The sequence below is a fragment of the Ailuropoda melanoleuca genome, chromosome 4, assembly GCF_002007445.2.
Source record: "Ailuropoda melanoleuca isolate Jingjing chromosome 4, ASM200744v2, whole genome shotgun sequence".
Taxonomy (NCBI): domain Eukaryota; kingdom Metazoa; phylum Chordata; class Mammalia; order Carnivora; family Ursidae; genus Ailuropoda; species Ailuropoda melanoleuca.
Window position 1 is genome coordinate 69,456,959 of NC_048221.1, and position 21,914 is coordinate 69,478,872.

At 50.9% G+C, this 21,914-nt stretch overlaps 2 long non-coding RNA genes across 2 annotated transcripts; one reads left to right on the top strand and one right to left on the bottom strand.

Annotated features, from left to right (window-relative positions):
- The first annotated feature begins 5,237 nt into the window (after positions 1–5,237).
- LOC117801951 lies at positions 5,238–7,905 on the top strand. The gene is made up of 3 exons (XR_004624843.1): positions 5,238–6,376; positions 6,552–6,605; positions 7,055–7,905. It is a non-coding gene; the product is annotated as an uncharacterized LOC117801951 (long non-coding RNA).
- A 2,978-nt stretch (positions 7,906–10,883) lies between these two features.
- On the bottom strand, positions 10,884–21,268 carry LOC117801772. The gene is made up of 3 exons (XR_004624488.1): positions 21,232–21,268; positions 14,483–14,705; positions 10,884–11,988 (listed from the first exon to the last, which is right to left on the bottom strand). It is a non-coding gene; the product is annotated as an uncharacterized LOC117801772 (long non-coding RNA).
- Positions 21,269–21,914: the final 646 nt, after the last annotated feature.

Sequence of the window (21,914 nt, forward strand, 5' to 3'; positions counted from 1 at the left end):
GTTTTTTTTTTTTTTTCTCACATAATAAGGAGACTGGAGAGAGGCAGGCCGGGTTGGTACAGCTATTCAAGCGAGTCACTAAGAAACAAGGCTCCTGCTATCTTCCTGCTCTGCCATCCTTGACTTGAAGCTTTTGTCCTCATGGTCACAAAAGGCTGTGCCACTTCCAGGCATCACATCTGAGTTCCAGGCCAGAAGAAGGGAGAAGGGAAAAAAGACTGGCCTGCGGAACTTACGTCTTTTCATCAAGAAAACAATACCTTTGGAGAAGCCTCACTGTAAAATTCTTTGTACACCTCATTGACCAGAAATGGATTACATGGGCATCTTTGGCTAGGTTTGGGGGAGGCAAATATTTTCAGTAGGGAATTTCGCTGCCCCAGACAAACTCCAGATTTTGTTAGAAAAGAGAGAGGGGTAAAGGGATTTTAGGAGGCAAGCAGTGGTCTTTTGTGGCCTGCCATGGATTTGCAGTCTTTACTTAGCAGGGCAACCAAGCCAGGAATAAAACTCAGAGGGTGTGAGCCCCTTTCTGAGAGCTCTGAAGCGCTCATGCCTCAGTTTGCTGCTTCCAAGGTCTTACTCATCCCTCTCACGGATGCCAAAGTAATCTTCCCATAGCGCCTCTCCCGTCACATTACTTCCTGGCCTGAAATTTCCCTTTGCCCACACGACGTGATCCAAATTCCTTAACCCGGTGTTTATGGTGTAGTTTTTTTTTTTTTTAAGATTTTATTTATTTATTTGACAGAGATAGAGACAGCCAGCGAGAGAGGGAACACAAGCAGGGGGAGTGGGAGAGGAAGAAGCAGGCTCATAGCAGAAGAGCCTGATGTGGGGCTCGATCCCATAACGCCGGGATCACGCCCTGAGCCGAAGGCAGACGCTTAACTGCTGTGCCACCCAGGCGCCCCTATGGTGTAGTTTTTGAATATAGGTGAGGTTTGGTGGGGTCCGGAGCTGACGGCCAAGAAAGAATTCTTCAGACATCTTCAGTGCAAAACGGCGGCTTTATTAAAACCCCGGGGACAGGACCGTGGGCAGAAGGAGCCGCAAGCAGCCTGGTGCTCCCGGCTCCTTCTGCCGCCCGCCCGGGATTTTGAGAGTAAATGGTTATATACTTTGGGGTTGGGGGAGGTAAAGATAAGGGAAGTTCCAGAAGGATCTTCGTATGCTAAGAAGACACAGGATACCAGAGGCCATGCGATTGTCAAACTGAGGTGGTTTTTCCCTCTAGCAAGACAGTTAGGAACTTCCTGGAGAAACATTATACTCTGCCTGCCTCAAGTATTAGGCAATGGGCTGCAGGTTCTATGGACATACAATTTTATCCCATTTCCTTCTGCCTTTGTTTCCTACATCATCTACAGTCCCATGATCAGGAGGCAAACCACCCCTCTGGCCCGATTTGTCTTCTGTCCCCGGGCTCAGCTGTGTTCTTCCCCCTTTGGGCTGTGCCCCTTTCCTGGTTCTCCTGGATAATCTCCTGTCTTCTTCTGCCTCATGGAACCCCACCACCTTTAGGGTCACCTCATCCCCAAAGCTGACTCAGCTGCTCTGGACTGTCTTTTTGGTTCCTACTGGCATGATGCCTTGTGCTACTCAGATCAAACATTTGTCCTGTGCCAACCACCTCCCTGAAGGGTGAAAATGGGTCCCACCTCTTACATGTAGAAGATGCTCGATAAATACTCGTTTTCCTTCAAAACAATTCATCTTGGGCAGCTTCCCAAGTGAGGGGTTCCAGGAGTGCGCTTGGGTTGATTATTGGTGGATTTCTAAACATAGAGTTGGGGATATGCTCACAGTTATGGTCACAGTGATTTAGAAAGTTGACAGAGTCTGAGTTTGCTTGACCCGCTGTGGCCATTTGAGAGCCAGGGATCCAATCTGTCTTGTCCACCACTGTGTCCCCAGCTCACAGCATAGTTTCTGGCTCTCAGAGGCACTGAACAAGTACTTGTTGGAAATGACCTAAGAAGGCACTTCTGAACAACTCACAATTGGATTGAATGTGCCTGCTTCCCATTCTCCCCCAGGACCTGCTCTGCAGCCTGGAAAAAGCTCTCTCGTCTCTCAGTCCTAATGGGGGAGTTGAGGAAACAAACCCTCAAGGACAAGTCCTTTAGGAGAGGCCACCCAAGATCTCTCTCTCTCCCTCCCAGCAGTTGTCCAGAGTCAGGGTTCCAAGGTTGACACTACAATGTTACCAAGAACACAGGTGCCTTCCTGTGCTCCTGCTCTCCCATCTTCCACATCCCCAAGGGTCATGCACTCTTGCTCTGGCAACTGGAGAGGCTGGGAAGTCACACAGTGAAAAGTGAAGAAGTGGGACCCATGACTTTGGAGTGAAAGGTGACTAGCACACCTTTCTGTTTGAAGATAAAAGGATAGGGGCTTGGAGAGAAGAAGCGACTTGCCCAGTGCTCTGCAGTAGGTTAGCCGCAGATCTGGGGTCTGTCTGATTTTAAAGCCCTGTTACTACCAGACAATGGCTCTCATGGTGCAAGACAAAGGTGGATGCTGCAGAGTGTGCGTGAGGCTGGGTAGGTTGGTCAGACACTAGAAGCCACCATCCTAGGGACCAGTTAATATGGCATTTCCGACACAGTCCTGGATATGTAACTCCTTCTCTTTGAAAATGGACCTTAATGGGTAAAGAAGGAAAGGGTGGGATGGTAAGGAGGGGCTATATACCTTTATTTTGTTTAAACTTTTATTTTTAAGTATAATATACATTCAGAATAGTGTGCAAATTACAAAAAATACAGCTCAATTAATTTTCATAAAGAGAACACACTTGTATTCAGCACCCAGATCAAGAAACAGAGCATTACTGGTACTTTGAAAAGTCTCTTCTTTTGTTTTTCTTTTTCTTTTTTTTAAAGATTTTATTTATTTAACAGAGAAAGACACAGCAAGAGAGGGAACACAAGCAGGGGGAGTGGGAGAGGGAGAAGCAGGCTTCCCGTTGAGTGGGGAGCCCGATGCGGGGCTTGATCCCAGGACCCTGAGATCATGACCTGAGCCGAAGGCAGACACTTAACGACTGAGCCACCCAGGCATCCCAGTCTCTTCTTTTCTTTTTCAGTCTTTATCTCCCCTGCTGAGGATAAACATTATCTCGATCGAAACAATTTTGACTGTCTGGGTACCTCTTACAAATGAAACCATACAGTATACACTCTCGTGTGTGTCTTCTTTGTTCAAAACTATGTTTGAGGTTCATCCATGTGTTATGTGAGTCGTGGTTCATTCTCATTGCTGTATAGTGTTCCATTTTGTGGATATACTGCAATGTATTTCTCCATTTTTACTGATGATGGGTATGTGGGGTAACTTTTAGTTTTTAGCTCTCACAAATAGCGCTATTATGAGCATTTTCAGCATGTAGCCAATTCAGTTGGAAATATATCTGGGAAGGTATATATTTAATTTTAGCAGACACGGCTAAAGAGTTTCCAAAGTGGTTATACCAGTTCACATCCCCACTGTTTAGGAGTTCCAGTTGCTCCATATTCTTGCCAACATTTGACATTATCAGTGCTTTTCATTCAAGCTCTTCTGCCTGGGAGGTGTGTAATGGCATCTCATTACAGTTAGGTATGCATTTGCATTTCCTGCTTGATTAATAAAATTGAGGGGCGCCTGGGTGGCACAGCGGTTAAGCGTCTGCCTTCGGCTCAGGGCGTGATCCCGGCGTTGTGGGATCGAGCCCCACATCAGGCTCTTCCGCTATGAGCCTGCTTCTTCCTCTCCCACTCCCCCTGCTTGTGTTCCCTCTCTTGCTGGCTGTCTCTATCTCTGCCAAATAAATAAATAAATCTTTAAAAAAAAATAAAATAAAATTGAGCACCCTTTACTATGATTATTGCTCACCCTCATGGCTTTATCTTTTAACTTTGAGTGAGGAAGGTGAGAAATGGGGAGAGGCCTCCTGAGTGTAAAGGTGTGTGGGGACACTCGAGTGGAACATCTCTGTTGCTTGCAGACCAAGTAATAAGGGAGTCCTGGGAATGAGGGCTGCTGTGTCCATGGAGTCAGAGCGCCGGGAGGGGTAGTGAGATGCTGATGTGGGAAAAGGCTAGCTTTGGCTCAGGCACTTACTAGCTGACACATTTGGGGCAAGAGCCTCTGTTTCCACCTCTGTCAAGTGGAAGAAGAATAACACAGACTGGATAGTGTTGCTGTAAGGTTTAAACGAGATGAAATGTGGACAGTGCCTGGCACAGGGGTACACAGAGATAAACTGTCTACAGTGTCTGGCCTAATAATGACAGCCAATATTCCTCCAGAATGACTAGGGAGTGAGGACCAGAACAAGTGTCCCATCTGTTGTGGGAACAACAGCAGAATAACTTGTGGCTTGTACAAGACTTCCATTTTTGCTTAGAACCATACACCAACCCTCACCTTAAAAAATTAGCTAAGTGTTTGTCCTGTCCTGATATCCTGCCCTAAGAACTTCCGAGCCCCACAAGAAGGAATAAACTAAAATGCACTCATTTCTCCTAATGATGTTATTTAAAAGAACGGTCAGTTTCGTGTTCTCCCATGCTTCTCTAAGTCATTAAGAGTCAGTTTTACTTTTATTATAACAGCTTTCTCTAATTGAGCTGGGGCTTTTCCACAATTTAGATGTTATTCACCTAATCTCACCTTGGCTTTTCCTGCTGTATCAAGAACTTTCTTTGTCTGTAAGGGGGGGAAATGGGCATAGAGTCATCAGCAGATGATTACCAATAAGGCCATGGCCAAGACTAGCCCCAAGGAACAACAAGTTTAAGGTCTTGCTTTGCTGGTGGCCTTCAGAGGATGAACTTTATCTTGGGTTGCCTCTGAAAATGGTACAAGCTCTGTTTTTCATCTGTCCTGATTTTGTCAACCCAGAGAGTTGACTTGAGAGACACAATCTCCAAAACCCAAGACAGAAGGTGCAGAAGCAACACATTTGACTGATTGGGACAAACTGGCATGGGGTCACCTCAGTCCAAGTCTATTCTTCCACCAGACCAGTGTAGGATTTTCATTGTAACCCAACTTCTTATGCATATTTTATAAAATGGCACAACTCCACCAAGAATAGTCTGGAATTACAGGGGTCAGGGTGGGGAAATTTCAACATGACCAAAATGGTCCATCTTCATAATGGTGTCTTAGACTGGGAATTGATTAACTTTTTCTATAAAGGGCCAGATAATCAATGTTTTAGGCTCTGTGGGTCTCACAGTCTCTGTTGCAACTCTTCAACTGTGCCACTGGGGTGCAAAAGCAGTGATAGACAGTACATAAACAAACGGGCATGACTGTGTTCCAGGAAAAATTTATTTACAAAAGAAGTCCTTGAGCCAGAATTGGCCTGTGGGCTGTAGTTCTCTGAACCCTGCTCTACTGCATACCTTACCTGCCAACAACACAATCTTGGCAAAACAGTAAAGATGGGGCATGGATGGGAATCAAGACCTCAAGGCCCGTTTGAAAACCTCTGATCGAATGTTATACAATTATCCCCTGTGATGGAATATGAATACATTTGGCTGTTTTTGTTTGTTGTCGGCTTTTTTGCATGTCTTTTTTTTTTTTCCAGACTTGTTGAAGCCTGTTCTTGTTGAAGAGCATTAAAACAAGCCATTCAATTTTGTGTTTCTTCCTGGAGTCCCAATGTACTGCTATAGTGATGAGTATCCTTATTTTACTGAGATCATTAAGGGGCTCTGCAAGACATTGGTGCTTACTCACAATTTCCTCTGTCTGTATCACCCCCAACCTTCAGGCAAAGTAGAAAGGATGGATGAAATGTTCAGAAACACTCGAATTTCCCTGGCCTCAAATCCTGCCCTGGCCATACTGACAAGAAGATCAATTCCTTCGAGAATATGTCAGTTCTCTATTCATGATGGTAACAGGCCTACCCGGGCACTAGGACTTCACCTCTAATCATCGACTCTGCCCTATTAGAAGCAGTAGTAAGCACATACTGAAGGGATCCATCCAATCTGTCAGTTTTATGATTAATATCATCCTTGTACAACCTACAACTTGGTTTTCTAGAAGAGACATCATAGAGAGGCAGCCCATGGACCATGATGGAAAAACACTCATCCGTTATTGCTGACACCTAGTAAAGCAGTAAAACTTCAGGAGTTTGATTTTTGGATCTATGCTTCTCAATTAAAGGAACACAAATCATCCCTGGCATCTGGAAAGCCATCCCAAAGAGAAATTTCCCAGTTAAGACTCTTAAGAATCCTCCAGAAACAGAAGATCTTCAGGAGACTCTAGTCTGAGACCTTCAAAGTAGAAGACAGCATGGTATAGACAGTTTATTCTTCCACGTCTTCGGAGGAAGGCCGTCCAGATATCTCTGGAGCCACAGGTGAACATACTCTCCTTTGTCCAGAACTCTTACTTCAATTTTTGCCTATTTCTTTCCACTTTGCAGTTTTGCAGTCATGGTTCACTGAGAGCATAGCTGCTGCTCCATAATGTAGGTCTTATTGAGGAGATGTCTTCGGTCACTGTCCTGTTTTGTGTTGTTTTTCTTCCCGAAGGAGATGTCAAGGGATTCTCCACCTCTGTCGATTGGCACCTACACCTTCAAGACGGTCTGTACTCCACTAGGGTACTATTTTTTTTTAATGTGGAAATCAAGCCTTAACTTGTTCAAAATGTGTGGGTATTTAAGATCTCAACACCCTCCGTGAAACATATCTCACTGAAACATGCCTCCAGGAACTTACAAAATGAAACCACATAGGCTATTCTAGAAAATTACCTGGAGGAAGTGTTCTTTCACTTTTTATGTGGAACATCTAAATGGTGATTTCTATAATGAGGGCTATACCATTGGAAAAGGATGAGAGAGATGTATTATTAATCTTAGCTGAAGTTATAAATAATCTTCCAAAGCTTTTGAGGTTTATCAGACAAATCTAAACTCTTTGGCCCTGTTGGAAATCGACAATCAGATAGCTTTAGATTCTCTGTCAGCTAGGGAGTTATCTGTGCCGTTGCCAACATTTTGTGTTACACTTGGATTAATCTTTCTGACCAGGTACGACAAGCTCTTTTGAAGCTGAAGGAGATGGCCAACTTCCCCTCTGAGGTAAACCCAATGGACTCTGGGACATGATTTTTAACTTGAGCTCGGTAACGGAGGATCCTACCAAGTGTAAACATCACATCACCCTGATTTTGTGTTGGTGTGCATAATGGCTGCCAGGTCAGGAATGTGGGTGCACAGGTATGGTCACATCATGGGACCCAACAACTCATCACTTGACAGAGGGAACAGGGAGGCCAGGTTAGTCCAGCTCCAGACTGGTGTTTCTGAGATGAGAATTCACCTAGAGTTCTGGCAATTATGTAGGGGCTGTCTTTGTGGCCTTAAGAGGGGAGGGCCGGGAGGATGAGAACCTGTGCCCTGCCCCCCTGCCCCGTCAATTATGCAGTCCCCATCACAGCACGCGTCTGTGACTTCCCTAGCATTTGGTCCTTCACTCATCACCTTACCTCACTGGAATCGATCTTTGCCCTAAGTAACTACCCAGTCCGAGGACTGGCTCCACCTCTGATGTCTATGTTTTACTAGAACATGAAAAGCCATGGCCTCATATCTCCCAATGAGGCATCATGTCAGGACTCTCCGCGTGGTGTCCTCCCCCATTGCAGCAGGTCAGGAAAATGCAGTTTGCTCAGGTCAGCATAAGTGTGTGTGTGAGAGAGAGAGAGAGAAAGAGAGAGAGATTGTGTGTAAAAAAAGGGGACACAAACATCCTATACTTTAAATAAAGTGAGTCAGAATTAAGATCATTTAAAAATGGGCTTTCTGAGAGAAACCCAATTCATTATGAACTCTAAGAACTTTCTTTTTAAAATAAAAGATTGTTCTGTTTGAATATTGAAGCATCGGTGTTTCCTCTGTTTTGGAGCATTAGGATTTTTAAAACTTGGATTAAAAAATACTGCATAAAATGGTGTCTGGGTGGCTCAGTCTGTTAAGTGTCTGACTCTTGATTTTGGCTCAGGTCATGATCTCAGGGTTGTGAGATCGAGCCCGGCATTTGGCTCCATGCTCAGCGTGGAGTCTGCTTGAGATTCTCTCTCCCTCTCCCTCAGCAACCCCCCCCACCTGCTGCCACGCTCGTGTGCACACGTGCTCTCTCTCTCTCAAATAAATAAAAAAAAATCTTTTTAAAAAATCACATAAATTGCTCATTTACTCTTTACATAAAACATTCCCATCACTGTGGGATCAGTAGAAATGGCACCTTACAGCCCAAAGCTGGTTTCTGGGGTAGGGAGAGTAAGACCCTTCTGAGAGGCAGCAGGCCTATTTCCCTGGGCAGACAGGCAATTCTGAGGCAGAGGGGTCACTCAGAGACAGAGACCCCTCTGCCCACCTTTCCTGTGTGGAGTTGGTCTCTGTCCTCCCAGACTTGCTGACCTCTGCGTGACCCTTCCGAATCCAGATAATCCTGTAAAGGTCAACCCACAAACCCATCCCCCGCGGCTCCATCACAGCCTGCGAATGTCCTGGGCTGGGCCGAGGGCAAGCCGGGGCCCTTTGAACCCGTCCCCACTCCTTGCCAGTAGAGATGGTCTTTTAGGTCTGGTGTGGGGTCCCGCAGAGGTGCTCCAGGCCAGGGAGTCGGGAGGTTTTCCTTTCCTTCCCCAGCAGGGATTGCTGAAGGAAGAGGGAATTCATTTAGAACCAGCCTGCACCAAGATTTGCTTCGTGCCTCTGGGTCTCTTCTGCTTCGCAAAGGCGCTCCAGAGGGATTGCCGAACGTGGTGCGAGGGGTAACGCACAGGGAAGGGCATATGGGGGGAGATAAACCCGAGGGAAACTGAAGCTGGCTCCCAGACGGGAGAGTTGACCGGAGGGGGATCAACAGAGACAAACTTAATCCCTGTCCTCAGAGAGACCTGCCCACTGGGCTTTAGCAAAAGCCTCTGTGCTTTTTTTCTGTTCCTGGAGAATTTAGACAAAATAGCCCTGAGCCCCATGATGCAGGGGAGCAAAAGGCCCTCCTTGAGCTGGATGGGGTCTTCGTGGGTCTGATGAGCTCTGTGTCTGGAGTGACTGAGTGGGGCCGGCAATTGGGAACAGAGCCTAGTGTGGGAAGGGGACTTTAGTGTCTTCAGAGCTGTGGAGACTCTTAGGGATCCTCTAATTCAACCCCTTCTTTTGGGGGATGGACAATGAGCAACAGAGAGGGAGTGAGATCTGCCCAAGCAGGGGGAGTGGCAGAGGGAGAGGGCGAAGCAGGCTCCCACTGAGCAGAGAACCTGATGTAGGACTCAATCCCAGGACCTTGAGATCACGACCTGAGCCGAATGCAGAAGTTTAACTGACTGAGCCGCCCAGGCGCCCTGAGTCTCAGCACACTCCCTTGATTATCCTCAAGGGGCAAATCTCTACCGTTTGTGGATGAATAGGATTTTTGGAAATAATCAGAACTCACTTATAGCATAATGTAGAGAGATATTGAATCACTATGTGGTACACCTGAAACCAATGTCAGCTATAATGGTTGTGTGTCTGCAGACTGCAAGGCCCTGTACTAGGCTCTGGGAATTAGACAAAGCCCAACCCTGCAGAGCTGACAGCTTCGCAGGCAACATAGACACTTAATTTAAAGACAAGTAATGACCTGGGTAGTGAGTGCATCAAAAAGGTGGGTGGGGGAAAAAGTGCTTCAGTAGGTGGGAAAGACTAGCATTCTGGGCTGAAGGAACAGCGGAAAGGATGATAATATTAGCCATCATTTCTTGAGAACTGACTATACATCAGACACTATACAAAGTAATTTATACAGATGATCTCATTTAATCCCCAGAACAAAGCTCTGTGGTGGGTGCCATTACTATCCCCAAATTATAGATGGGGAAACAGGCACAGGCAGAGTAAGTAGCTTTCTCTATTAGTAATTAGCAGGACTGGGATTTCAAACCCAGGCGCTCTGGCTCCAGAGCCTACTCTGAACAGCTAAGCGAGAGAGCTTGTGTGTGCTCAAACGGGCTGGCATCGTTGGAATAAAAATAGCGACAGCTCTTCTCAAGAGTACGGAGGGGAGAACTTTGCAAGTGTAAATCGGGATAATCTTACCAAAATGATGTGGCAACATGTGTGTAAAAGGTGTTAAGGGTGTACATTCTCTTGGTCTTGGCATTTTGTCTTCTAGAAACCTATTCAAAGGAAATAATCAGGAATGTGCATAAAGGTATACCAAGGGAAATGACTGAAATGGTCTTCAATAGGGATCAGTTAAATAAATTATAACACAGTTATGCAACAAAATCTTACACAGAGTTTAGGGCGCCTGGGTGGCTCAGTCCGTTAAGTGTCTGCCTTCGGCTCAGGTCATGATCCCGGGGTCCTGGGATCGAGTCCTATGTGGGGGGGGGGGCTCCCTGCTCAGCAGGGAGCCTCTTTCTCCTTCTTCCTCTGCCCCTCCCCCCTGCTCATGTGCTCTCTCTCTCTCACAAATAAATAAAATCTTTAAAAGAATATTACACAGAGTTTAAAAATTAAAAATTGTGTTTGTCCTTTTTGTTTTATGTCTTCAGGATGCTTTGAGGAAGATGAGAGGAGTGTGCAAAAAGATGGAAGGGGTGGCCCCTCTGTCCGGAGAGCAAGGAACCGTAGCTGGGACCCCCGGGTAGTTCTGGAGGAGGCAAGGAGGCCAGGCCGAGGTGAGGCCTGCAGTGGGGGAAGTGAGACTTGGCTTCAAGTAACCTTGACCCAGGGGAGGGGGTTCGGCCAGCCAGCGGCCTTCCTGGGCCCTGGCACTGGCTCCAGGCTCTGGGTTTAAAGAGCTTTAAAAGCTTATTTAAAAAGTTCCTTAGACATCAAATGGCTCTTAAAAATCAATATTTTGATGATTTAAGTGCAAGAGAATCAGAAACATATGGATTAAATTGCCCTCAAATTATACACACTTAAAAAAAAAATGTGTTGGTCTTTAGCAAGCCCCAAATATTTGAAAAACAGATAGAGATGCGCTCTGCTAGGTCAGCTTGAAGAGTCCAAAGAGGAGGTAAGTGGGAATGGGGCCGGGCTCAGAGGCGGACGTAAGGAAACGTCTTGAGCTGGAGTCTTCTTCTGTAGGCAGGGCTGTGCAGGGGTTGGGGCGGTGGACTGCGTGCGTGTGTGCATGGGTGCACACACATGTGTGTGTGTGCCTGTGTGTATGTGTGTCCGTGCATGCGTGTGTGCATAGGTGTGTAAGGGGGGAACGCAGGTGCACATCCTCTTCTGGGTCTGGCTGGAACCTCCCGAGCCCACTTTCCACAGCCAGCCTTGTCCCTCTGTGTCTTGGGCATATGTATTTGAGGGTCTCGTACTGCACTCAACCCAAGGTGTGAGGGGAAGGTCCTTTGGTTCATCCTTCCTCAGCCTGCAGCCTGGGCCCTCCTGCGGGGGATGCAGCACTGCCCATTCCTGGAAGGTTCGAGCTGGGATGGACACAGGCATCACCCAGCCCAGACGTGATCAAAATTATCTCAGCTGTGGGCTTGTTCTGCAAACGAAATCTTAGGAATGAAGCCCCGTGTACCTGGTAAGACCAGGAACTCCTATGGCCGTGCTTCTCCCCCAGAGAATGCCTGGGGCTCTGAAAGCAGAGTTTGGAAACCACACGTGTCATCCCAAACTCTCATTTTACCCCCATGGAAACCGGGGGCCCAATGCAGTCGGACCGGCTTCCCAGCAAGGCCAGAGGAAGAGCCGTCACACACATCAGTTCAGCTCATCCCAGGCCAAGGCGATGCACGTTTGCCGCACCCATCCCTTCTGCAGCCCCGCACGGAGTCCTGCGTGGGGTGATGGGTGGCACAGCCCCGGAGGCCTTGGCTGCACAGACGGCTCTGGCTGTGCTCAGTCCCACCTCTGGGAGAAGGCAGCTGGGCTGGGCGCAGGCAGCTCCCGCGCTTGAACTTTGCCAACGGAGCCTTGAGGAGACGGGCCGTACCTGGAGGCCTGGGCTGAGGACAGGGTAGGGACAGGATGGGGGCCAGCTGCTTCCCCGCCTCCAGCGCCTCCAGCCTCTGTTTAGGGTTAGGCCCTGCCAGAGCCGGCCCCCAACCTCTCCCCCACAACGTTGTTTGAGGGCAGAGTCTGGGTTCGCTGCGTGTAGGGCGGGGTGAGAGATCAGTGCCTTGGAAGGGATGGCTGTGACTCAGCGGGCCCCTAGGGGCCTCCCTTGGGCACCCCACCTGCTTGGCTAGACCCATATCTGGGCTGGGAATTGACTCCCCCCCCGCCCCCCCCCATGCCTCCATTTCTCTCTCTCCAGGGAACATGCTGGGTCCCAGGCCTTGTGTCACCTCTGAAGGATGAAGGGCTAGGTCTCTGTTTCAGCCCCAAGAACAGCTTGGGGATCCCTGGCCTTTCTCTGGGGTCCTCACTGGCCCATTGGGCAGGCTCTGTTGTCTGCCTCCTGTACCTCTTCACCCCCACCTGTGGCTTCCAAGGAGGCTTATTAGTTATCACAATGATTTCCACTGCAATGGGCAGGTCTTGTTGGCCAGAATCGAGCTGGGGACACCCCTCCCACCCCATATACAGAGGGGCAGGGGCAGTAGTATCAGAAACAGGAACCAGGGCAAGACGGATGGGGTGGGCAAGGGTCCCATCGGGCCATCTGCTGGCATCGGAGGTTGGCAGGGCGCAGGTCCCTGGGACAGAGTGGACCACTAGTGGCCAGCCACTGGCAATGTTGCTGTCATTAAGAGAGCCGAAGGAGGAAAACTGGCATGTCTGCTGGTCTTATATATTCTTCACAGCCCTGTCCTCTGGGCCTTCTTCAGGGAGAACCTGGGCCAGAGTGGGGGGACCAGGTAAATGTGGAGATGCCTGGAGTCTGGGTAAAGGGAGGGAGTAGGGAGTGAGCTGGGGTCCCAAGGCCTCACCTGACCTTAGGGGAAGGGGCCGAAGGCTGGTGATAGATTCCTGAGGACCACAGCCACCTTGGCTGGGAAGAGCTGGCATGCAGCCCACAAAAGGCAAAGCGGAAAATGAGAAGGGAAGTAAAGCTCTCTCTTCAACACCACAGAAAGGAAAGGGAGTGGAAAATGACGCCCAGCTCAAGGTTCCTATTTCCAGATGTGCTTTTCCCTGTCACCCCAGTGTTCAGCCCCTCGAGATGCCACGCGGAAAGGAACAAGAGACTGGAGATTCAGCACCCTGGGTTGGACCAGGCAGGCCCTGGGCTAACGGTACTCTGGCGGGGCACTGCCCCCCACAGCATCTGGCCGCTATGTCAGGTTGGGCTGAGTCTGTCCCCAGCCGGAACCAAGAGAGACCGTTCTAAGCATCTAGCCCTTGCACCCAGGACTCCCAGTGGGCGTCTGGGCCTTGGCCAGGCCTGGACCGGGAGATTCCTCTCTGGAACCTGGTCCTCATCTTGTCTCTGCACCTTCGTTTCCCCACCCGAGGCCCTCCATCCATCCTAGTCTGCCGCCCTCCCCCAGCCTTCCCCTAGCCAGCTCTCTCACACAAAGGATGGGCGGGAAGACAGGAAGTGGGTCTGGAAGGACACTGAGATCTGATCTGGCTCAGAGGTAGGGGCAGCTGTCTTTGGTCCTCTTTTCTTACTTGGCTCGATTTCCTTGCCTTATCCTGTACCTCTGTACATTGATGTTTGGGTTCAGAAAGTTCCAGGGGCGCCTGGTGGCTCAATTGGTTAAGTGTCTGCCTTTGGCTCAGGTCATGATCCCAGGGTCCTGGGATCAAGCCCTGAATTGAGCTCCTTGCTCAGTGGGGAGTCTGCTTCTCCTTCTGCCCCTCCCCCCTGCTCATGCCCTCTCTCACTCTCTTGCTCTCTAGTTCTCTCTCTCTCAGATAAATAAATAAAATCTTAAAAAAAAGAAAGAAAGAAAGCTCTAGAGCTCCAGGCCAACACCTTCCCCCATTCCCCCAAGACCCAGTCCCTAGTGGCCAACCAGACATGTGGCCAAGGCCAATACATCATCCTCGTCCCTGGATTTACTGTGTGCTCCCTCCATTCAGCTGAGCAGACTAGAATCCTGGGGCTCGCCCTTGACAACTACTTTGCCCTTGTCCCCTCATGTCAGTTCATCATAAGCCTCTCCCTCTCCTTCCTAAATATCTCTCACATCTGTCCCCTCACCTCTATTCCTGCCCCCAAGTCCAGGCCACTGGTGTTTACCTGGCTGGTGGCCACAGTCCCTCAACCTCTCAGTTGTGCTTCCTCCCGGCATAACCACCTGCTCCACATGTCCGGTAGAGCGAGCTGTCTAAAATGCAAAATGCTCATGTCTTCCCCCTCTTAGAAGAACTGGTGGGCTCCCCATGGCCTACCCAGTGAAGCCCTGGTTTCTTGGGCTAGCAGACCTTGCCCTTGGTGACCTGGCCCATTCCTCCCCAGCAACTTCTCCAGCTTCTCCCTGCCCCAACCTTCTGATCCAGACTTAAGCAACTGCTCCCAGGCCCCGGGACCACCAGGCACTCCCTTACCTCTGTGTCTTTGCAGATGCTGTTTCCAGTGTCTGGTATGCCCAACCTGGTCAGCCCCTCTCTCAGCCCACACCTGACCTCCTTATGACGTTGTCTCTGACCTCTCCAGCCTCGCTGTGGCTCCCAGGGCATCTGAACACCACTCAGCAGTAATGGTCTTTGGTAGTCTGAAAATTCTGGGCGCTCTGAGGGCAGGCATGTGTCTCAGAATCCAGCTTGGCTCCTGGTAAAAGTCCACAGACCAGAGGAGCGAATGAGCATGTCCAAATGGAATGCAATGGCCAGCCCCTGTGCGGCCGTCCCTCTGGGAGAGGCCCCATGGGGTACGGGCCTCTGGAACACTCTGTGCGCCAGGTCCTTGCAGAAGCAACATGCAGCTGAGCTGTGGAATTGAATTTTTTTTTTTTTCTTTTTTAAGCTTAGGCTGTTTTAGACGCAACGCAGGTGTGGGGCGGAGAGGCTCTGTGTGTCCTGCTCGCCTCCATCGTTGAGGGGCTTGGGGAGAAGGAGAGCAACACAAATCTGAGTGGGGGCCTAGGAGGATATCTGGCTCCACCTCCCTGACCTTCATAACCACTTGTTTCTGTGCTCATTCCACAAATATTTATTGAGTACCTACTGTGTGCTTGGCACTATCCCAGGTGCTGGGATATACACAGTAGATAAAATAGCCTCAAAGCCCTTCCCTCCAGGAGTCAACAGTCTGGTAAGGAAGACCTCAAAGAAACACATTTGAAATCGGCATGTTCCCCAGGGGGAGGGGACCAGAGAGGTGATAAGAAGCAGGCTACTTCAGACATGGAGTCAGGCCCTCTCAGAGGGGTGAGATTTGAGCTGAAACCTCAAAGATGGAAATAATCTTTAAAAAAAAAAAGGGGTGGGGGAGGCGCCTGGGTGGCTCAGGCAGTTAAGCACGTGACCAGCTCAGGTCATGATTCTGGGGTCCTGAGATCAAGCCCCACATCAGGCTCCCTGCTCAGCGGGGAGTCTTCTTGTCACCCCCCGCCCCTGCTCGTGCTTTCTCTCACGCGCTCCCTCTCTCAAATAAATAAATCTTTAAAAAAAACAAAGATGGAAATGAGCTGGTGACTCAGAGAGCTGAGGAGAGAGATCTAGGGAGGACGCAGCCCATGCAGTGGCCTGAATGAGGTCCTGAATCCTTTTCCAAGCCTCGGTTTCCCTCTTTGAGGTGGAAAGCCTGCCTCCTCACAGGGCTTTGGTGGGAATCAAAGGAGAAGGATGTGTTCAGACAGACTCAGAGGCCGTTTGACTCTGTTCCTGTGTTTATGGCAAGATGGCTGCCCCCTCCTGTTTTTCCTCAGCAAGGCCCCACCACCTTCACCCTCCTTAAAAAGTACATCACCCTGGCAGGGTCTCCTTCAGCCTTATGGCCACCTTCCATCTCAGTATGAATAGGATAATCAGAATCTATCAGGAGACCGGATTTTCATAGATGGAGGAGAGTGCTAGGATTTGAGACCAAAGTGGGTAGAAGACACCACAGAGGGAGGGGTCCAAGAGAAGACAAGGGCTTCCTGACAACAAATCCCTCAAGGATAAGCCCAGTGCCTGGCATGGCGTTCGGAACAGAGAGGGAACTCCATCCAGGTTTGCTGAGTGAATCAACAAATGTCCATCCTCATCGGCAGATTGGAGCCTTCAGGGTAACGAGTTCTCCGGGCTGCATTTCCTACCCCATTCTCCTTGCTTTCTTCAATTCTTCTTTCCAGCCTCCCCTGCTTGTCTTGCAGGCTTTGGGGGGTATGAATGTTCTCACTTTCCCAGTGGACATTTGGCAGAGCCAGTGGGACCGCGTGTGCGTGTGTGGGGGCATGCGGGCTGTGAGGGGGCTGGAGACAAAGGCCCCGGAGTGAGATTCAGGGCACAGCTGAACTGCCCTGAACTTTCCTTTTTGTTTTCAAGGAAACGAATAATCCAAGAACCACCCACGGGCCTGGCGGCCCTGCTAAGCAGGGCTGGAATGTGCTGCCTTTCCCGTTAGTAATTGTTTTTTCTGGTTAGCCTGTAACCCTTTCCCTGCCATTCCCCTGTCTCTGGGGAGAGGCCCTCCCTTCGGGGCATCGGCAGAGCTGGGACAGACACCTCCCCAAAGTTTCCCCACACTTTCCCACCCGACTCCTGCAGCATGTGGCCAGTGGGCTTCAGGATCTGACCTTGGCATTGCATCACAGACCATCTGCCTGCGCCGTGATTCTTCACCCCACTCGGCTGTCTGCCTCTGCTCTCGCAAGAGGCACTGGGGGCTGCCAAGGACTCGGGGACCCCAGAAGGCAGCCTGGTCTGCCATGGGTCCTGTGGGCCTCTGTTAGGGTGTCTGTGTCTGACTGTCGCTGCGTCTGTGATTGCGAATGGGTGTCAGCAAGAGCGTGTGTGGGAATGTGAGTTTGAGGAGACGGCTGTGGTCTGGGACACTGAGGACCCATTTGTGGCCTCCGTGTGCGTGCGTGCGTGTGTGCACAAACGTGTGGGCATACACACGCCCAAGTGTGTCCTGGGAGGGCAAAGAGGCTTGCTCCTGAGCTGACTCAGCGCCTCTCTCTTCCACCACCCCGCCTGAGTCGAGGGCCCGAGTCTTTGCTCCAGGGAGGAGGCAACACCCTCTGCCCCCGTGTTTCTGTCATTGGCTGCCCATCCCCGCCAAAGGGAGGGAGCAAACATGGCCTCCTGGGCCCTGTCCCAGTTAAACTCCTTGTCTTTAATCCATAGGGATTCAAGAGGTCAGAGGTTTGGACTCTTTCCTGACCCTCCCAGCCAGGCCCCGTATTCTCTGGTTTTGGGGAAATAGTCTGGAGCCCTCTGGCTACATTTCCTGAGGCGGCTGTAGTTCACGACAGGCTTCGGCTCAGATGGAGAGGATTTCAGCGGAGTGAGAAGGAGCAGTGGGGGTGTCCCTCACCGTGCCTCCACACCACCCTCTCTCCACGTTGACCACAACTGCCTCGGCCTCAGATAGGCCTGAGATCCTGCCTTTACTTCTTAGAGGGAGCACAGCTACCTTGGTCAGGGAGTGGGTGCTGGGTGGACTGGGTGCCCCATCTCTCCGAGAGGGGCTGGGAGCTCAGGAGGCGGGGACAGCCACTGGGCCTGCTGCACCAGCCTCAGCTGACAAAGCTCTGGGTCCCAGGCTTCGGGGCTGAGGCCCGCCTGTGCCCTGAGCAGCTGGCAGAGGAGGCCGTGCCAAGGCCCGGTCCAGTGTGGCCACTGAACATTTGGTGTGAATCAAAGGCTTTTCCAGCCAGGAGAGGAATGCTGCCGAGTGGGGTTTGGGAACGGGCCTGGCAGGGCAAACACTGCCTTAATTGAGGCCCTTCTAGACTTTTAATTACAAGCAGTGTTTTCCCAAGCTTCCTAAATTGACCGTGGAGACCCGCTGGTGTTATTGCCCGTGCCAGGGACAGGAAAAAAATTGTTGTGAAAGCTTTTTCAGCAAGGTTTATTTTAGCCATGTTTTGAGGTGGAAGAGCTCGCACAGTGGAGGCTGGAGCCATTTTCCTCCGAGGGCCTCCTACAGACCCAACAGTGACGAGACACTCAGCTAGAACACGCTAACATACAGACAGACAGCTGGACAGAAAGACACATGTACAATCAGACACGGTCATGGACGCGGCTGCAAATGCTGTAAACACCAGGCTGGAAATCCAGCCCAAGCCCCTGGAGCGTTTTAGAAAGGAAAACAGTGTTCCTAGCTCTGCCTGCTCCCCACCTCCACTCCCTCTGTCCCTTCAGACTGGCTGGGCCAGGGCCTGCTTCGGAGCCCCTGTCCGCTTTGCAAGGCCTGTTTACAAGGCCCAGGACAGATTTCATACCCCCAGCTGGGAGTTTCTTATGCCAGAAACCTTTGTCCTGCTCTTGTCCCAATCCCAGGGGGACGTGACTGTCTGGGAAGGAAGGCCATGCCCTTGTCTGTGGAAGAAAAGGCCCCGATGTGCAGCGCTACAGCTGAACCCTTGGGATACTTTCCGACAGAAACATCCATAGGGTTCTGGGGAGCGCGGGTCTAGGGTACAGATGCAGTAATCTGGTGTCTCTGGACATGTGAGCCCTGAGCCCTGTTTGTCCATGAGAATCACCTGGATTCCAGGACTCTCTTAGGGCAACAAAATCTGGATCCCCATGGCTTGGGCCCAGGGGTGTGTATGTCATACCACAGCTCCCCATTGCATCTGGAACACTGGAAGTGCTCGGTACATGTTTGTTGAATCAGTGGATGGTTAATGCGGGGCCCTACCCCTGCCCGCCCCTGACACCTCTGAAAGGCGGCAGTTTCCCCTGACAAGGGTGACCTGGGAGGGAAGACTCAGAGGAGTCCCTCACCCTCTTTTCCTCTTGCCTTTCCTCTGGTGCTCTGCCCCTGTGGGTTCGGATACCCAGGCAGTGTCCAGAATCCCTTTGCAGAGTCCAATTGGGAGCCCAGAAATAGTGCACAGTAGAAATGGGCAGGGAGGGAGGCCAGAGATGCCTGCTCTGCCACTTTGCCAAGGATCCCTTGGGCTTGGGCAGTACCCAGACACGGAGCCGGAGGCTAGAGGCCAGGAGCAGAGGCAGGGCCTCTAGCCGCAGCTTGGGCAGGGTGAGCCTTGGTGGCCGTTACAGGCCGTTGCTATCATCCCTTATCTGGGGCTTCTGGCTCTTACACCACGTCCCCAACCGCCCCTGGAATCGGGGCCCCTGCTGCTCCCTCCCCGAACAGACCGTTACTGGGTTTCCGTTGTGTGGGGAGGGCGTGAGGGGTTGTGTGCTTAATTAATCATTTCAGGCCACCCTGGGAAACTCATTAAGCCACCTCTCAGGGCTGGGAGCAGGATACCGCTCTCAAAGTTGGAACTTTCTGGTCTACCACGCTGGGGTCCATGTTTCCCTCCACCCATGTGCACACATGTGCATGAGAATGTGCTTCTGTGTGTGTGCGTATGTGTGCACCTGTGTGAGTATGTGTGGGAGAGAGAGCGCGCGCCGGCGTGCCCTCGTGTCCATGATTCTGTGTGTGTTTGCGTTTCCTAGATTCTGCAAGGAACTTCCCCTGATTCTTCTTAATTACCAGCCTAGAAGAAATTCAAGATGCTTAGAGCAAAGGTCAAACTCCACCTGTTTTCCCTGCACTTCATTTTCTGGCAGTTCCCACAATAGTACAGATAAGTACAAGATTCAGGCAATCTTTTCTAATTAAAGTAATTAAAAACCGGCGATGATTGCACCTTTCATCTGAATGGGAAAATATTTACTCATCCAAACTGCAGGCCCTTCAAAGCATTCAGGAGGTCTATTTTGACAAACAGATCCTCCCCTCCCCCAGTCCATTCTCTCTCCTCCAGGACACACACACACAAAGGCTGGTTTATTTAGCAAGCTCGGCTTGACAGGGCATCATGGAAGCAGCGCGGGAGCCTGGGATCCTGCGGCAGGTTTTGAGCAAGTGGACACTTTAGCCCCATCCCTGCCAGGCCCTGTGGAGAGGGTTTCTGGGGCTGTTGGGATTTTGATTTGACCAACTGATGCTTTGCTGCTGCTCCCTCTCCTTCCCCCAGGGGCACTCCCTCAAGGGCCCCCTACCTCGCGGGGACAGCTCCCCTCTCTTTAGGCCTTGCCCTCTGAACTGGCTGGCGTGGAGCCTCAAACGGAAGAACGTGTGGGAGGCTCAGATCTAGTCCGTCCCACGACCCACCTTTCCATCCTTTGACCCAACACACTCGTGTTAAGTTGCTATTTTGCACAAGCCCCTGTGCTTGATACAGCAATACTTCATCAGTGCTGAAGAACGTTCTGGGGGCGTGCGGTACAGCCCCTCCCCTCAAGAAACACAGTCGCACAAACTTCCGAACAAACTGCCCTTGGCTTCCCCAGGAGAAATCAAACAAAACGCAGGCTATGGTATTTCGCTTTGAGAATTTGAGGCAAGTGTAATCACCCAATTTCCTGGCGAACGGGGTTCGGTCTCACAACCAGCAACTTTTCCCTAACGAGGGAGCTCCCCTGGGACCCCTGCTAGTGGGGACAGAGGTGCCCTGACCTTCCAGGGCCAGGACTCTAGGGGTTGGGGTCTTCAAGGGGGAGTGAGGTATGAGGGCGCAGAAGCACGAATGCCCAGTCCCATGGCCTGGAGCTGACCTGATCTCTGGCCCATATCACCGCCCACCCAGACAGGACATGCTTTGGAGCTGGTGCAGCCAGCACTTGAAGCTGTCTCAATGGGATTATCCACTTAGAGGCTGTTCCCGAATCCTCAGAATATGACATGAAGGAAAATTCTAGGAAACGGTTCCAGGAACACCCTGGCCCAGCTGTCCCCCGAGAAGGGCCTGGTTGCCTCTGCCTGCCCAGGCCAGGCTGGACAGTGTCCTCAGCATGACCCAGAGCCCTCAGCTGTCCTCCCTGCTGAGCCACGGCCTCAAAGAGCCAGTGTGGGCAGATCCGTATCTGTGGGAAGCATGCTGTTCTGGGGGGCTGCGTAGGAAAGAGCAGTTGGCGTGGGTGCTCTGTGCCTGGCCTGTTGGTAGATGGATGGGCTTACCTTGCACCCAGAACAGCCTCCCCAGAGAGTGGGGGTGAGCCTGTGGGGTTCTCCCAATCTGCATGCTCACTCTGAGTCAACCGTGTTTGGACTCTGGACTCCGGCTAAGCCCCAAACCTCCCTCTTTCCCAGCCTTGCCTCTCCCGTCCCAGCTCTTGGGCCACTCTCAGAACCACATCTGTTGGCACAGCTAAAGCAAAGGGCCCCCGCGGCCCACCTCATATCTCAGGGGTCTTCATTCGGGCCTGATCCCAAATGGACTCTTCTTGCTGGTCCCAAACACCACGGGAGACCTGCGAGAAGCCACAAAAGCTGGGGTTTCTCTCCCAGGAATACTGTCTACCTTTGTGCGCACACGCCCCGTCCCACAAAGACACAAGCAGCGCAGGGATCCTGGGGTCGGGAAGCCCCTAGCCAGAGCCCAGGTGGGGACCTTCCGTCCCCCAGGCTGAGCTGCGGGTTTGTCTCCAGGTCACCCCCACCCTGTCCTCCTTCCAAGCTCAGTTTAACCCTCCTGCCCAGGGAGGAGTGGGGGGCCCTGACTGAGCCTGCAGGCGGCCCTTAGTGGGCCTGGGCTCCCCCAGTTGGACTCATCGAATTGTGTTTGATCAGACTTAAGCATTGGGTGATTAACTTGCTCAGTGGAAACTGGAAACAGTCCCCAGGGGACTGGAATCCTTATTGCAAAAATAAATTTTCCCTCTGGACCTAACTAGCTTTTGTAATCTTGCTTTCTTTTGCATTCTGGCTTTTTTCTTTCTTTCCTTTTTTTTTCTTTTTTGTTCTTTCTAGTATCCCAACCGGCTTTTATCTTCTTGCTTTCCTCCCACTGAGACCCAAACAAATGTCCCAGTAAACAAACTCTCAGGCCATGCTCTTAAAGAGACAGCGCATGCTTAT